The sequence below is a fragment of the Apteryx rowi genome, unplaced genomic scaffold, assembly GCF_003343035.1.
Source record: "Apteryx rowi isolate R43461 unplaced genomic scaffold, aptRow1 scaffold_34, whole genome shotgun sequence".
NCBI lineage: Eukaryota > Metazoa > Chordata > Aves > Apterygiformes > Apterygidae > Apteryx > Apteryx rowi.
In genome coordinates this window covers 203338-215302 of record NW_020449863.1, presented here as the reverse complement: position 1 = coordinate 215302, position 11965 = coordinate 203338, and the positions used below count along the sequence as shown (strand labels likewise).

The following is an 11965-nucleotide window of genomic DNA, read 5'->3' as shown; positions in this document are numbered from 1 at the left end:
ATCCTAAAAAAGGAAAACTGCTACTTTTCTTGTGTTTACAAATTCTTCTTTATATAAATTCCAAGATGCATTTGATAGATACTGAAGACAACAGTATATTTGAAAGACATGAGGAATATGTCTGCATGAGCCCTCAAAATGGCAAAGTGCTTCGCAACAATATGAATGGATGACCAAGTAATTGGTCTGCAGAATAAAATCAAAGGTAGACTTCCCTACTAAATAGCCTGCGCTATTCTGAATAGCAAGGTAAGCTAGAAACTTCTAACAAGCTGACACGTTAGCTCCTCAATAAGAAAATACTGTCCAAAAAGTATTTCAGTTAGAAAGCATCTGTGGAGAGGCCAGTACATACTTCATTCTTTCTGCATGTGAAATAAAGAGGAAAATACCAAGGCTTCAGTTTAGAATGACACAGAAGCTTGGACAAACAGTTGAGGCTGTGAACCTCTCCTCTCCCCTATGCCTATGAAGCCCAGGAATGAAAATGGAAGATTAACTGAAGAGAAAGTCAAGGCTTCTTTTTGGCAAAAACTTGGGTGAAATCTCAAAGGACTTTGCCCTTGTAGAAAAAGAGAGAAAGAGGCCCTGGTACTGGTGATCAGTGTATTTGTTTGTAGTTACTAAGAGTTACTGAGGTCTTTCACAGTAATCAGACCAGTGCCAAATAGACTTAATTTTACCTAGAGCCTGGGACTGATAGCAACTATCAATGTCATCTTATGTATGAAAAAACAGTTTCAGGACTTGAATAGTGGACAATACTGGAAAGCATCAAGCCTTGGTTCTTATTTGCCATAGAAAAGGTCATAATTTTATCTGAGAAATGCAAATGTATTTTTCTGTCTTGAGGTTTTTTAGTTATCGTTGAGATACTATTCTGGAAAGATGCAACATGCCTTCTCTTCCCCCAAGATAAGAGGCGTGCATCAGCCTTACTGAGGAGAGTTAAATAGTACTAAAGCAACACTCCAAGAGATATGAGTCTGTATGGTCTTAAGAGGAGATGGTCATGAGGGAATCCTATTGCTGTTTTCCATGACTTAATAGAAGGGTGTAGAGAAGATGAGGCCAAACTCTTCTCAGAAATGCGCAGTGATAGGACATGAGGCAATGGACACAAGTTGCAACAAGGGAAATTTTTACTAGATATCAGGAAATTTTTCACCACGAGGGTAGTCAAACTTTGGAACATATTACCCAGAGAAGCTGTGGAATCTCCATCCTTGGAAATACTCAAAACTTGACCGGACAAGGCCTTGAGCAACCTGATGTAAGTAGACTCTGCTTTGAGCAGTGGGTTGAATCAGATAACCTCCAGAAGTCCCTTCCAACCTGTATTATTCTGTGATTCTTGACGAGGTGCTCCTCTTGTCAGGATCAGAAGATGGGTCAAAGATTCTTTGCGAAAACAGTCCTGCCAGTATCTCTGGCAACTTCTGAATCCCTTTCTTAAAAAAAACATGTGCTACGTTTACCTCTGCCATGTTGTCTTGTGGCAAACCTGGAAGAGTTGTAGGAGCTGCTAATACGGAAACTTTGGAATTTGTCATGTGAGAGCCAGAAGAGAAACTATGGTCCCCAATAATAAAGAAATTAAAAACATACTTAATCAAGAAGAGTACTCCCACAAAGCTACCTATTTAACACTAAGCTATTCACACTAGAGAGAGCTGATCAGGGAATGTGGAAGTACAAGTTCCCAGCCACATCAAAGAAATAAAGGTCAGAAAGCTCTGCATGAGATGCAGAGTGCCCATTCTGTTCTGATGCTAATAATTTTTCCATCTCTGATGTCCAAGTTACATACCAAGCATAGAAAAGACACATGCAGGCATTGGAAGAACTCCCTCCTAGGTCTTCCCAACACACTCGTGCTACTGTTACAGTCAAAGACCTGTACAGCAAAGCTGAATTATATTAGAGGGGATATCTTAACAGAAAGTTTTCATCTCTGTCTAATGTTTTATGGCAATTGTTTGCAAGAACTGATAGACATTTTGCCCCTAAAATTAGAAATAGCATACTCTTCCTACCAAACTTCACAGCAAAGAAAGCAACACTGCTAGTTACTGCTTTACTTTTCTTTTCTGCAGTTCACTATTTTTAGTAAGTTTTGAAAGTATTATTTAAATGGGCAGAACATTTCATTATTTCAGTGCTCTAGGACGTTTCTTGACAACCAGGAGGAAGTAGCAGAAATGAAGTGAGTGTTACTTCAGGCAAAAGCTGAGTCACAGTTCCATTTCACTGCGCAACTTGCTGCCCTTTGTGCCCTTCCACCTACGGAAGGCAGCAACCTTTAGCTGTCTACAAGTTCAAAGTCATGTTCAAAAACCAAACAATGATATAACCAACTTTTGTAACATGTCACATGGGTCTGTAAGCATGATTTAGGGAAAGTTCCAAGTTTAGAAAATGTTGCTCTTACTATTCCATTTATGTGGTAAGAAACTTTTGTTTACACACTTCAATTGTAACATTGTATAGGATTGGGGGTTTCATCCTGAAAATATAAATGAGATATTACTGGAAACTGAGTAATAGCAACAATGGCCATTAATAGTCTTCCATTATGTGTGGGAGTATATTAGGAACTGCAAAGAATTCATCAACACACGCTTACTGTCACAGGATGATCGACTAAACCGAAGTCAATGAAGAGACTTGTGCAGCTTTCAATAGCACTTGGATCAAACAAGCCAATGATGCAGGAAAAAGAAAAGGTGATATTGAGCCCTTGGGCACATGCTAAATAAGGATCACTGAACTAAGTTCCTAAACTGATATATGGTCTCTGAGTAGTCAGATTCCCAGTGTTCTGAGCATTCACAATTAAAGTTAACTGCCAGTAAATCTGGCAAATGTTTCAGCTCCACGTTCGTTAGAGTTTATATACCCAGGCTTAGCAAACAGTGCTAAAAACCCTTGTCACTGTTGGAGACCTGTATATACTAGTGAACCTACTATTACCTATCGCTTATTCATTCAACAAATTGCTGTTATTTAAGATGCTCTTTCTTTTCTGCCAGGGTTTAACACCACTAAGCAGATAGAGGAAAGAATGTATAAGCAAATCTAAGCAGCTGTTTGCTAAATGAACATACTTTGTGCAGCTGAACTATACAGACAAAGCTATACAAGTACATAAGTGCCTAAAAATGTATTTTTGTATTCTATTTTATATATCTATGCTTCAGTGAATAGGGTAAAGTTGTTACTACACCTGCATGGCAAGCTCAGGTCTATATTGAATTTATCTTAATAGACTAGTGTAAGCATATTGTATAAAGTGCTCTTTGCCTCTCTCCTCTTCTAAACAGAAATTTCCCAGTTTCAGAAATGTTAAAGATATGCTTACAACACACAATTTGAGCTTGTATATTGTCTCAGCGTAGTTCTAACACGAATTCAACTAACCACAAGAGCACAGTGCTACACCAAAGACCCAAACTAGACACTACGCTGTGACATGTGGATAACATGAGCTTGTTCAGAACTAGCTTAGGTATCCCCACATGCGTAGTGCTAAATGGTATAGACATGCATAGCATACTTTAGAAAAGGATCAATCTCATCTCCGTAAAGTTGCTTCCAGTCTGCATCTGTTTGTACACAGTGAAACACTATATATGATTTATATCCTACGTGATCATAATGCCAATCATCAGAAAAGGAACTGACGTTCAGCATCCTAAAACTGAAGTCTGCAAAAAGCAAATACAAGCAGAAAGGACACACTGTCCTATTTAAATGTTTTGCAACACTTCACTGACACACTATTGTCAGCATAAGTCACAAAACCTCAAGTTCATCCCCACTGCCAGATTTGTAAGACTGTCTTGTAAACCACTAGGCTTTGGAGAAAAGGTATCTGAAGATACCAAAAAGGACACAAGTGGCTTTCAGTGCATTCTCTACATATTATACCATACAGTGGGAACAAAAGGAAACTGTGCAGAAAGGGTGGAAAATATTTCTCCCTTTATGTGTGACTCTTATCTTTGAATTTACTGTGTTCTGTTTTAAGTTTATAACACAATACTGTGAGAACTAAATGCTCTGACTATTACAGATCTAAGTATTTACAAGAACCAGGTAAAGATTGAGAAGGAGTCCTCTTCCCAAGCAAATTAATAGTAAAACTCCCATCGACTAAGTGAATCAGGAGTTAACATCACAACAATTTAAAGGGACAGTTTATAGTAATTAATCATCCAAATTTCAGGGCTTTTTTGTTTTTGGTAGGAGTACCAGCACAGTAACATGCTTATTATAAATGCTAGAGCATTATAATAAAAGAGAAACTGTCAAGCTCAAGTTTGAGAAATGTGAAGTGAAAAAAAATGGTAAGAACAATTCCGAGTAACTTCCCTTACTCTTTTTACCAGAAATAGTGTAAACCAACACCTATGGTGCTAATGAGTTCCAATTACAGGATAGTGTCCCAGATCTGTGCCTGCAAAAGCCACCTGGATGCAGCTTTCCCACTCTAGTATTGAGGGGACCACCTTCGAAACAGCACTGTCGTACCTCTTCCTCAACCTTATGGAGAACTTTTATGAGGGGAGAAGAGAGACTGYAAGATTAGGGAACATGTATTATCTCCACTTTCACTCTTGGAGGGTTCACAAGAAGAGAATGAACAGGACAGTAGAAGTGTTAAAATAGTCACATCCCCCTAAAATAATGCAACTATGTGAGGTAAATACAGTTAATACTGAAGTGTTTCCCAGTACTAGATTCCTTGTTAAAAGTCATCAGTTACTTGTTGATGGCCTCTCATGCGCTCAGTGAGAAGGGATATGGAAATTAAGATTTAACCCAGTCTTTAAAAATTGTTTCTGAAAATTATTTAAAAATACAGAGTACTTACTAGCTTTAGGTCAACGTGACTTGTATTCTTTTATACAGATGGTCATTCTATTTTGTATCTAGATTTTTATTGCAGCACAATGTTTTACAAAATTGCTGTATTTTGTAACTGAATAAGAATCTGCAAAATAAAAATATCATTTAGAGTACTGTATCTATTAGAATACACATTTCCTCAAAAATCAGAAATACTGATTAAAAAAATGTGCCACCTAGTCTTTATGGTTCAAATGCATTATAAAAAACATTCTCAACAAACATCTGTTTTGTATTCACATCAGTTTGGTTTAAATACACATGTCAACAAATAACCCACATATTCCAAGTCTGAGTGAAAGCAGACCTTTTCAGCAAATTTAGCCCCCTCTAATTCCTTCTGAAATAAGTGGTAGTTCCTACTTTATTAGGTGCAAGGTATTATCCACTAACAACAAAAGACTCTCAAGAGACTTAAAAATCTTACCTTCAATCATCAGTGTTCACCTCATCTTGTTATCACTGATCTCAGTGCCATAGGAACACATTCTAATGGATCATTAAAAAAACAAGCATGTGTCTTTTTAGATTTGAAACTGTATTTTCAAAGGACTGACAACAAGTACAAAAATGAATCATAATAACCTTTATTACAGATGCACTCTCATTTTCAATAGCTGAAGAGTCTGCCTCTTTTCAGTGCTAAATAACTTAGCATTTAAGTAGAATAGCAATTACGAAACAAAAAAGTGTATAGCAATTACGAAACAGCAAAAGAATAAAAAGTGGATTTCTTTATCTACATTGTCAAGCACTCATGAAGACTGCACTGAAGATGGAGTAACTGCCTGTGAGGAAGGCAGCATACTACACTGTAATCACAGTTATGAAAACTAATTTGAACTACTGAAGTTAAAGCAAAACCAGACTTATTTGTAAGTAGTGTGTTCACTCTAGCACAAAGACTAAAAATTATTATTTTTTCAGATTACAGAGGGCTTTTAGGACATACACAATCATGAAGGATTCTTGCAATTCATTTTTCTGAAAAGTTAATAAAACAATGATAGATTAAGCAAAAATGAAATCAAAATTAGTTGTTTCAGAATAAACTTGAATAACAGTCAAATATACAAGTCAATCCCTAAAAAACATTTTATTATTTGTAGTATAAAGCAAATTAAAAAGTTTTTTAAAAAAATCCATTTATAATTGGGTATGTTGTACCCCTGAAATGCATTTTCAAAAGTAAATTAGTGATTTTAATGGGAGGAGGGAAGAAGCAAGCTTTTCTGGGAAAAGTCCCAGAAAGTATGCAAAGTTAGACAAAAGGTAATTAGAAAGCCTTAGAAGACCCCGCTTACAACAACATAGATGAGAGGATATTTGAGTTCAAACTCAAACCAATGTCCAGAAATACAATTTGCCTAAGGGGTACTAAGAAGAAAAAAACAATTAAACTACAAACAAAATCAGTATATTTAAACAATCTTAAAAGTAGTTACTGAAAGAGAATCAAACAAATTTTAAAACAAATTTCACTCTTAACATTGTGTAGCTTGTGTGTTTTAGGAGCCAAACCTGTGGCTTTTGGTCACACATCAATCCCTTTGAAGAAAGGAAACCAAGAACAAACAAACTCCCCCACCGCAAGAACCTATACACCAGGCTCTGCATCACTCAAGTCAGCGAGAGCTCTGCCATTAAGTTCAACAGGGACAGGATCACCCCTGACTTTGGAAAATGCTTTATCTTATTTATATTACTTTTACATGTAGGGCAGAAAGAAGATACCCTTTCAGAATCATGAATTAAAAATAATATTGTGTAAGACTAACATGCAGAAAAGCCAAAAAATGAAAGATGAAATTCCCACAAAGCAGCAATTCTCTCCTCCAGCATTTGTACGATGCATTCCTGCTGATAATGTTTAAATATATTGTCTTGACACATACGTTCAAGCATTGTTTTGTTTGTGCTATGCATTCAACTGAATGAACAATAGATTAAGGATTTCTTTTAAGCACTGCACTCACTGCAGATAATTGTTTCACAGTACACAGTGCCCTGTTGATCATCTAAATTTCAAAAAGGTAGCCATGATCTGAGTCCATTTTCTACTTTTCACATTTAATAAGGCATTCAGAAGCAAGAGAGTCAGACCAAGTTCCAAAGAAGGTCTGAATCTAAAGTTACAAAAACAGAAGCCCTTGGGGAGAACAGTGTCTTTTGTTTGCTTTTCAATTCTTTATACAACTGTTTCTGTTTTGCAAAACATTCCTCATTATGATTTACAGTATGCTGCATTTGTTTCTGTATGAACTGAATAAAGTTATCCACATTTTTGAATAAAGATCGAAAACCAGAGTGCCACATCCTACCAGACCACTAGCAATATTAAATAAAGGCAAATATCATGTCAGAGCAAACAAAAAAGGTCCAGTGGACATGAAGGAAGTGACACAGGAAGTTCTGGAAGAAACAAACAGAAAAGAACAAAAGTTTTGAAAAGCATGAGCTGCATCAGCAGGATTTCTGTGAATCGTTTTGACTTTAGTCTTGGAAACTTTGATTTTGGGGGGCAGGGGGAGGAAGGATTAGAACGAAGAATGCAGCAGTAAGGCGTTAATCTGTTTCTGAACTTGTGAGTCACATTTAATGTAAACTTTCAAGTTATGTTATTGGAAAACCGCAGCAGCAACAAAAAGTGCATAATTCTGTAATTCATTCTGTCTCAATAAATACTACCAGGTAACAATCCTAAACTGACCCTGTGAATGGACTAGATGAGAAAATGGAAATCATATAGATATATATAATAGATATATATTTTAGGATACAGTTTTTAATGTTAATTATGGAGGTATGATAACTTCAATTCACAGGTAGCTATGACAAAATCTGACAGAGCTGAATACTTCGAAATCTCACCAAGATTTGAAGACAGAAGTTTAAAAGGGACTTTTGATTAGTTATTCGAATTTCCAGTAACATAGCAAATAAATCTTACAAGTGGAGTAAATTGATTTGTGAGACTATTAGACTACAGCAGATTCTATGAATAGCTGTATTGTCTCAGTTCATACAGATCTTGCAGTATGAAGCACTCTGCAGAAAATAGTAAGAGGTCAAAAGAAACAGTTAAGTCCTTCAACGTGCAATCTCTATTTATCTTAGGTGTTTACACGATAAACATTGTTAATGTTATGCTCATCACACTACTATGAGGTAAAAAACATCATCTCTCTCATTTGTCAGAAAGCATCAAATGACTTACCTAAAGCACACTGTGGTAGACTTTATTCCCTAAGTCTCTTGCTCACATCTTAACTACTCTTTCCTACCTGAAAAGAAAAATGCGCAGGATCACTGGTAATTCTTGCTTGGAGACAAGAGATTATCACCTAATAAAATCATTTCTTCATTTCTCATAAAGTCATGAATTCTAGACTTTGGTACAGCTGGAAAAACAGGAGACTCCCATGATGAAAAAGGTTACAGAATACTGACTCAGTGTCTATGCTTGACCAAGGAGTGTTCATAAATAATGGCAGAAGTGTACACATTGAGGGATTTGTAAACCTTTTTCTCCACATTAATGTTCTCATATACCTTCACCATCCAGACTGCCTTCACTTTTACAAAAATTCTTATCATGTCCTTTCTTGAATCACATCTTTCCTCATTTAATTCACAACCACAGTGTAATAAATAGCTTTAAGGGTAACTGCCATACTCCACCTTGCATGACCTAACGATCTAATGAGAAAACGGTATTTCAAATACATTTCAAATGCATCATGTTTTCTCTAAAATGAAAAAGCCAAACTGCAAGAACTGACTTGACATGCAACTCTGGTTCTCAGTGGAAGGAACTCCTTAGCTTATGACTGTGAAAGAGAGAAACAGGAAGCAGAATGTTTAAGTCACAAACATAACTCAGGTTTACCTTTTTGGAGAGCTCCCACAGAAAAGGGAAGAGAAACAAATTAGAAGTGTCACAGAGCCAAATCTCCTTTATAGCCACAGGAAAGTTGCAATTATAACATAGCAACAAAACAGCAACTCCTTCAGGCAGAACTGATTCACAAATATACTGAGAAACAGAAATCACTCCTCCTCTCCCTCTACCCTCAGGCTTATAATTAAAGGAAATTCAAGATTCTCTTTATTCCTACTGCTTAAAAACAAAGAGCCCTGTTGAGTCAGAAAATACACATCACTTTCTTAACTTCCACCAGAAACTTTCTAGTCTGTTCTGAATATGGATTCCCCATATAGGAGGCAAAGATTGTAGAAAATGGTTTTTTTTCATTGGACAAACAGATGTAAGTTGTTAAATGTATGTGAACTCCCCCTCAGGTCTAAGATGAGAGAAGCAAATTTCAAGCTTAGTACAAACTACGAAGAAGCATTCTCATAAGAATTAAAATACCTTGACTATGTTTAAAAGGTAGATGTTTTTAGAGAAAAAGGTGGTTAGCACTGAAAAGTGAGCAGGGGCCTTAATCCTTATGGAACTTGAAGAATGGTTCTTACTGTCTGCGGGACAGCAAAGGGCTAACAGGAGGAAGAAAGACAGAATTAAGTACCAAATTAATGTTTCTGTTGAAGCCACACTTTTTAGTGTCCACTGAAGTTTACATACATGTAGAGCTTCTGGGCTTGTGTTTTGGAGGCTCTCTGTAGGTCTACTTCAATTGCTTTCTGCAAGTGTTCTCCAACTGCTGAGCTGGCATTTCTGTCCTTCAGCTTGTCAGCATTGGCTCTAATTCCTGGTAGTTGTTTGGGTTCATCCCAGTGTTTTCCATGAGGACATTCAGTACATTGAGTAAGTATATCACTTTTTCAGACTTGACCGAGGAGCATCCACGTATCTTGATAGTTCTGCTGTAGAGGGCATTTATTATGCAAGATTTGCACATAATCTCATTCTATTTGGCACTCTCTGACTTCCAGGAAGGTTGCTTCCAGCGGTAAGGCTGTGGGAACTACTTTAAAGCTATGAAGGGCAAAAAGAATGTTCTAGGAAAATGTCATTTCCAAGCATAATACTTTTTCCAGGATAACATAATTATTTAACTACTTTCCACAGTGGTTCTAGTATAGTATAGTACATGACAGCCAGAGATGTACAATTAGTGCAGATTCTCTTTTGAGAAACTTGAAAATAATCTCAAATGAACTACTCTGTTAAAATGCAGAAAGAAAATAATGTCATGTTCTGGCTTAGATATAGTTCAAATCCTTTATTTTTCAAATACAAAAAAAGATGACTCCAAGAGCTTGCGCATGCTGATATGGACACATCAGCTCTATGGGAACAGAAGTTGGAACACATATTTTGCTTTCAGGCAGTTTTTAACCTATTTCACAGCATGAAAGAAACCTGTATTTGGTGCTTATTGCATAACTCCTGGATAATCTTTGTGTCTTCTACCTGCTCATTTTTCTCTCAGTCACAAACAGACCAAAAACTACCTGCTGAGGCATATGGTTCGAGCTCCTTGTTTCATATGGCATGGCATATTTGTTACCCCAAACTAAAGATCTATCTGCTGCCTGGTTTGTCTTTTGAAAGAAACGGCTTTGGAAGATGTATAGTTATTGGCTTCTAGGCACAGTCTCTTCCAAAAGCTACATGCAGAAAGGATCAAAAAAACCCAGTATCTTTGTAATACCAGATTTTGATAAACAGAGAATTATAAAGTCAAGTGGCCAAGTCCTGTCAACCAGATACTACTAGAAATAGGTTGCACAAGAGCCCTTCAAACAAAATAATTATAATACAACTTTTTTTTGATGTAGGATGATCCAGCTTTTGGAATGAAAGGCAAAAGAGCCAAGCCCAGCTCCTGCAGAGGAATGTAAACACTCCTATGCTTAGCTCTGTCCCCAAAAGACAGCGGCCACAAATGCTACAGACCATCCTCAGGGCCATATTGAATGGAACGGTTCAGAGATGGGCTTGGCAACCGGATTAGAAATGAAACAGCATCCTTACCAGATTCTGGATAAGCCAGTGCTTTCATTGCTATCATCGAGAGAAAGGCTGTAACATAAACAGCACCCCCGACGTGAGAGTTGTGTAATAACTAATTGCGGGGATTGTTATGGTCTAGTGGGTGTAGAAACTAGAGCCCAACAGCACACCTCTCCCTCCCCCCCCAAGCAATAAAGTGTTTTCCTTCGCTCATACAATTACGAACGCAGCACTGAAATAAGAGTACCTTGGACTGCTGGTTGCTTTTGCTCTCAGTATAGCTGTTATTTTTTCTACATAATATCCCACAAAAGGAGGTTAAGCAATGCCGCAAGACTCTCTTGCTGATGCCAAATAAAGAAAAAACGATGGCATTTAACGAAGCCTCCCTCTGTTTAGAGAGCTGCGAATTAAGCCGGAGCTGCCGACCCTCATGACTCAGAAGCATGACTACGAGCAGAAACCCGCACCCCAGCCGCTCCCCGCCCCGCGGCGATGGCCGGGCTGCCCGAGAGCAGGGCCCCGCTGCGGGCCCGGCGCGGCCCGGCCTCCCGCCCGCCCCCACGGCCCCTCACCTCTGTCCACCGGCCCGAGCGCCGCGGCCGGGGTGGGGTGGGGGGGAGCCCCCGGGCCCCCGCTGCGCCCGGCCCGGTCGCTAGGCAACCGCCGGCGGCCGCTGTCAACACGGCGGGGCACGTGACGGGGCACGTGACGGGGCACGTGACGGGGCACGCACCCCCCCCCCCCGACCTGCGCGCCCTGCGCTGCGGCTCGCCGCATTACGTCACCCCTCACCCCCGCCCGCCTGCCGGGAGTGCCTATAAATAGCAGGGCCCGCCCGGCGCGTATGCGCACTGGGCGACGGTGCTGCGCACAGAGCCGCCTTAGGCAGCGGGGGCTACCCCTCAGCGCTGTGGTTACGGCCAAGGAGCCTGTAGCAGCGCTCGCCGGCCACCGTACTCCCCGCCCCTCGCGTTCTATTTTTATTCTTTTGTTTCAGGTCCCCGCCCCTCCGCCGCCGCGGGAGGACGGGATGACGTCACCCGCTTCCCGGAACGATGACGCGTCCACGCGGGGGGAGGAAACTGGAATGCGCGCTGGGGTTTCGCTTCCTTAAAGGGGCAGCGTCCC

General features: G+C 39.3%; 1 long non-coding RNA gene across 10 annotated transcripts; it reads right to left on the bottom strand.

Annotated features, from left to right (window-relative positions):
• Nucleotides 1–5482: 5482 nt before the first annotated feature.
• On the bottom strand, nt 5483–11525 carry LOC112969266. Of its 10 annotated transcripts, none has more exons than XR_003254668.1 (3): nt 11410–11525; nt 10856–10903; nt 5483–9853 (listed from the first exon to the last, which is right to left on the bottom strand). It is a non-coding gene; the product is annotated as an uncharacterized LOC112969266 (long non-coding RNA). The 10 variants fall into 10 exon arrangements; XR_003254673.1 differs by having other exon boundaries at nt 5483–9741; XR_003254671.1 differs by lacking the exon at nt 11410–11525 and adding an exon at nt 11082–11366.
• Nucleotides 11526–11965: the final 440 nt, after the last annotated feature.